Raw genomic sequence first — 6001 nt, 5'->3', positions numbered from 1 at the left:
ATTCAAAACAAACAAACTTATACCTTGTTTCCTGCCTTACAGGGCCCGGCATGGCCAGGTGATTAGGGTCGCGGGATCAAATCCCCGTCCCATAAAACATACTCGCCCTTTCAGCCGTGGGGGCGTTATAATGTGACAATCAATCCCACTATTAGTTGGTAAAAGAGTAGCCCAAGAGTTTGCGGTGGGTGGTAATGACTAGCTGCCCTCTCTCTCTAGTCTTTCACTGCTAAATTAGGGATGGTTAGTGCAGACAGTCCTCGTGTAGCTTTGCGCGAAATTCAAAACAAACAAGCCTGCCATACTAGTATATACCTTAGAGATGCAATTGTCATATTAATAGAATATTCAAGTAACATTTTCAAAGAAAACATTTTTCCATCGTATTTTTGTAATGGATGCAATAAAGGGTTAAGAAAAAGAAGGGTTTTTTTGGTTAAAGTTCATTTTGTAGATGGTTGTGAAAATCCAATTTATTTTAATGCTCTGAAATGGGTAAACATCTTGCTTTAGAATAACTTCAAAATTTTAAAAATAAAGATTTCTTAGAATGACCAAGATCACAAGCCTCCAATTTACTGATTGTTAAGAAAACAATGGTTCCCTCAAGTTTACTGTCAATAGAAATTCGTCATTATTCTCATCGAAATAGTTATGGTCTGTATTGTAAGTTGGTTCGTTGAAAAACGCTTTAAAATTACCTGAATGTTAAGATTTGGGGAAATATGATACACCAGTTTGTAGAAATGCAAAACGACTTTTAGAAAGTAGAGGCTTTGAGAACTGACTTGATTGCGAAATTTATCAAAGAGAAAATAGTGATTAGAAAAAAGTTGCTGAGCATAAATGTGTTTTATGTATATTCTTAACTGATTTGAAAATTTGTCTTTTAGTACATATAAGAAACTTATCTTAGAAAAAAGATAAATTAGAAAATATGACTTTCAGCTTAAAAAGTTTCTGTAACTTGAAATAAATCCCATCGTGTGTGATTCAAATTTCATGAAAAATATAACTACTGATAAATCTCTGAAGATAACTGAATGTTTAATCATATGCTCAGGAAAAAACTAATAAATGTCTCGTGGCCCGGCATGTCCAGGTGGTTAGAGCACTCGACTCACAATCTGCGGGTACGTATCCCCATCGCACCAAACATGCTCGCCCTTTTAGCCCTGGGGGCGTTATAATGTGACGGTCAATCCCACTATTCGTTGGTCAAAGAGTAGCCCAATAGTTTGCGGTGGGTTGCGATTACTACTGCCTTTCTCTAGTCTTTCATTGCTAAGTTAGGGATGGCTAGCGCAGATAGCTCTCCTGTAGCTTTGCGTGAAATTCAAAACAAACAAACCTACCCTACAAGTATATACCATAAGAGATGCAATTGTCATGATAACAGTGTCTCATGGTATACCATTTATTATCTTCTGGTACGCTATAGGACAATAAATTCACATTTTTAGGGGGTAGGCTTTATTCTACTTATGCAATTTGTTAATGGATAGAGATAGAAAGTTAATTATTTTACCAAAATGTTGATCGGATTTAGCCAAACTTATAAACATATATTTCGTATATTTCAAGCTTGCAACTTAAAATATTGAAAATCCATATTTTGAGGACTAAGAAATTTTGTTAAAATGAGAGATTCGATATTTAATTTTGATTTGAAGTGGACCTAGATATAGATACATACAGTGGCGGTAATAAAGACAAGTATAAAAAAGACAGCAGAAAAAATACAATGGAAAATAAGTCAATCGGAAAAAAAGACAAAGTTAAAAAGTATATAGAAAATTACACAAACAGGCAAAAAACTAAAAAAAAAAAGTCCTATATTTTAGGAATGGTATAAAATGAAAAATTCCGAAATAAGCATTAATGGGAAGTCATTGAGTGGAAAACTATATTAATAACATAATTATTAACTCAGTTAGTTTATATGATTTTAATAATTGGCGTAGGATTAGCTTTGGTGTTATTGATACTATTTTTACAAAATACGTTTTTTCTTTACTTTTTTTATCTGTTTGTGTAATTTTCTTTGTCTTTTCAGTTGTCTTTTTTACCCTTGCCTTTATTACCTAGATTCAGATACACATACCAGTGAAAGAAATACATCTAGGTCTTGATTTTCGCTACGCGCATCTTTTTCTGCGCATGAATTACATTCACAATTTAATTAAGGTACGTTATGATTATGATATACGAATGAACTTGACATCAAAACGTAGCTAGTTGTACAACTTTTAATATATATGTTATATACTTTTAATTTCTTAATTTTGTAAGGCAATACTAAAAACAATCCTCAATTCTTCCTTGTATGAGAATTGTGACATTTGTTCTTTAAGTATCCCCTCTTCTCTAATTTATTTAGCACCCCTCCAAGAAGTACGAAATTTAACGTAAGTTACTTATTATAATATTGTCATTGCTCAAGTAAATCAAAACTTTGATAGTCTTTGATTTTATTGGGTTACAGAGCCATAAACTAGAAAATCAGATACCTTTTGCCAAGTCCACCTGTCACATCTTCTCTTTCACAAATTGCTACTAGTTCTCTCTGACAATTAATATTACATTATTTATAAACAATAGAAAATCAATATTTCACTCTATCAAATGGTTATTACATTATGTTGTTCTTTGTACAAAGAATTGCCTATTTCGCTTACAGCTCAAACGTTATTTCCACGGGAAACACATAGACAGAAAGCCACAAAAACAGTTAGTTATGGGACATTGTCTGATTGTTGCATGTTATTATTCTATGTTCTTTGGTACATTAGTTAAAGATCACAACCTGTCATAAACCTCAATATTTCGTATTTTCTTGGCATTTCTGAAATTTCTTATTCATTTATTAGTGATGTTATTAACTGCTTCTGGTTCAGTATATCTTTCGATGGGTTTCGCTTACAAGTGAAAGCAGGATTAATTTTTGCAGAACCACTAATCTACACTGGTTAGTATCCCTCCACCTGTTAAACATGAAAAAAGAACACTCATGTTAGTCACATTGCCATTCCAAAATGCTTTTAAAAGTAAGATCTCGTGAAAGGGTTATGTTATATGTGACAGCAGCAGCTCAAATTACATTTAAAAAGTTATCATTATATAGTATAACATTTATACTTTGAAAAATGTCCACTTCAGAGTACTCCTGACCTCTAAATGGCAAAAAGCAACATCATCCTGATTTTATGTTTTGGTATAAGGAATTGACAGCTATCCACTTAATACAAAATCTTTCAAACACATGTGAATCGCTTACTCTCTCAAATTTAAAATCATTATTGATCCTATTAAGCCTGCGGGAAAATTATTCAAAACTGTATACTTTTACAATTTATACCTCAGCTTCTATCTTTTAGTGAAAAATTAGCCATCTGACTCTGATTATTAACTATTTATTCCTATATAATGAAGCTTACATGTACCTCCCGTTAGAGCCAATTTTCACTTTCCTCAAGTTAACATTTTTATTGCTCAAAATGAGTTAACATTATGTAAAACTATTTGCATAATCTGATATGCATTTCAGTTATATATCAATAATAATGTGCCATCTCGCTATATTTAATAACAACTTATGAGAAGATAATTAATCTTACCCAAATTTACATAAAATTCGTGTTTCACGCCTTACTAGTGTGCACAAGGCATCTAAACAAATATCAATATCACTTTGTTGCAACAATTTGGCATTTGCTTGTAGGAGAGATAAGAAGGTATTGTACACATAATATTGCAAGTCTATATCTTCAGACAGTTACAAGTTCCAAAGGAATTATATTCACTCTGGCTATGTCAGTGTACAAAATTCACTGACTGTATGACCATAAGGGGTGCAGAATAATGTCAGCTATGCTGTTAGTGACGAAAGTACAGAGATGCAACATTAGGTTACTTACAAATGGGATGTTTCCATTCACAAATAAGTCAAACATTTTACTTCATAGCCTGTAATATTCAACTTATATTTTTGCATGCTACAGATTTTGGCTCAATGATTATGCAACTAGTGTCTTGATTAGAACAGACGATTTTGACCAGTGCGTGAAAATTTTGGGATAACCTTTAATGTGTGGCTGTCTGTCAGTAAGGTTAAGATACTAGATTGTTTACTCAAAGACTTAACCAACAATGTTATTTTTAAACAATCTTTGTTTACTCTTAGCACTTGCTATAATAAATGCAGATAGATAAAGGTAGTAGGTAAAGTGGCTCTGAAAATTAAACGACAAGATGCTGCTTAATTACTTAATGCCACCAATACTGTAGATGAATTTGGTATAAAAAACATTTTTGCAAGTACTTTAGATGTTGTGTTCATATTGTTTGTTTAGTAGAAGGTTACTAACTTATTTGATAAGTACTGGAATCTAACATAGATTAATAAGGGTTACAAGAGTTTTACAGTATTTGAGTTACGCTGCCACACTTCTTTTCTACTACAGAAACAGAAAACAGAATCAATGCCTAAGGAATAGTTTTTATAAATTTATAATCGTTTAAAAAAAGCAAGTATAAAAAACAAATTTACTGTTGATCATCTAGAATGAAAATGCGATAGTATTTTCAGGTTTGTCTGACAAGTGCTGGTTTCTTACGCATAAAAATACTTAACTTACGCATTATTATTATCTTTACTGTATATACAAAAAGCGTCTGTAAAACTGATACTCAATTTTTATTTCTTCTGAAAATGTGCATGTGCACATGCTTTATTTCAACGGATATAAATAAAAAGCGGATGTAAACATAAGTATTTTGTACACTGCCCTTTTCTTGAACTTTTGTGGTTTAAGCTTTAAAAAGGCTTCTTATGACAGAAATGCTATTTTTCATAACTAGAAGAATTTATGATCAAAAGGACAAGTCAGTCACTGGAGGAAGATGGTTGTCCAACAGTGTCATCAAGTCTAGGAGAAGTTCTCTCCTGGATGTTGAACTTATATGATCCCACATAAATATAAGAACACTACATAAAATCATTCATGAGTGCTGAATAACACAAATGGATCAGTTATGCAAAGAATGCAAGCATTAAGGCATGTATGAATGGAAATAAAGGATTTCATTTGGGTGTTAAAGCTTTGTGATATGAAGTTCGTTGTAATTACTGGCTTGTAAGGTATTATTTGAAGATTCAATGTTCCTGTTATTTTCCTTAATACTGATGAAAGAATGCTAAAGATACAACATTGAAATATTCGTCAGGAAGTGAAGTTTTATGAAAGAGAAGAGAAACCCACCCTAAAAAAATGTTATTACACCATTTATTTTCAGTAAAAGTAGTGCATTGTGAATGACAATGTTTATGATTATGTGAAATTATCAGTAGTATATGAAATTCACAGATAATATTTTAGATATCATGGCAAATGTAAACTTGTAACAATGTAAACAATGGCTCAGTCCTAGACAAAAACCACTTCCGGCTCCAAAACCTGGCCTCCATCCACAGAAAGTGATGCTTTGCATTTAGTGGTACATCAAAAGAGTAACTCATTTCGAACTCCTCAATCCACAGCGAACTGTCAATGCAGAGATCTATAGTCAGCAACTGGAACGTTTAAATCAAGCCCTTCATCAGAAACTCCTAATATGTCGATGTAATAGGGAAAATATGTCCCGTGTGTAATCATATGTGCATGTAATTTTATTGGTTATACAGTAGCATCTATTTATTTTTTATGATCTATTTCGCAATGAAAAATCAATTACAACTCTAATTTAATGAAGATCAATCAAACATGGCAATAGCAAGACCTGAAACAACCTGTATTAATCCCATTTAAGATATGTCATTAGGCTAAACTGTTGAATTTATTTTGCCTCTTTCCCAGTTTTAAATTTGTATTCAATACAATTATCGTGTTTAGTATACATTCGAAAGTGAGTTAGTTTGGAAGAGGGGATGGACACACTTAAGTCTTCCCGTTGAAAATACGTCAAGCTGTCAACAGTAGCATCTATGACAAAGGATTTATTG

Source organism: Limulus polyphemus, unplaced genomic scaffold (genome assembly GCF_000517525.1).
Source record: "Limulus polyphemus unplaced genomic scaffold, Limulus_polyphemus-2.1.2 Scaffold5, whole genome shotgun sequence".
Taxonomy (NCBI): Eukaryota; Metazoa; Arthropoda; class Merostomata; order Xiphosura; family Limulidae; genus Limulus; species Limulus polyphemus.
Note: the sequence above shows the minus strand (reverse complement) of the source record.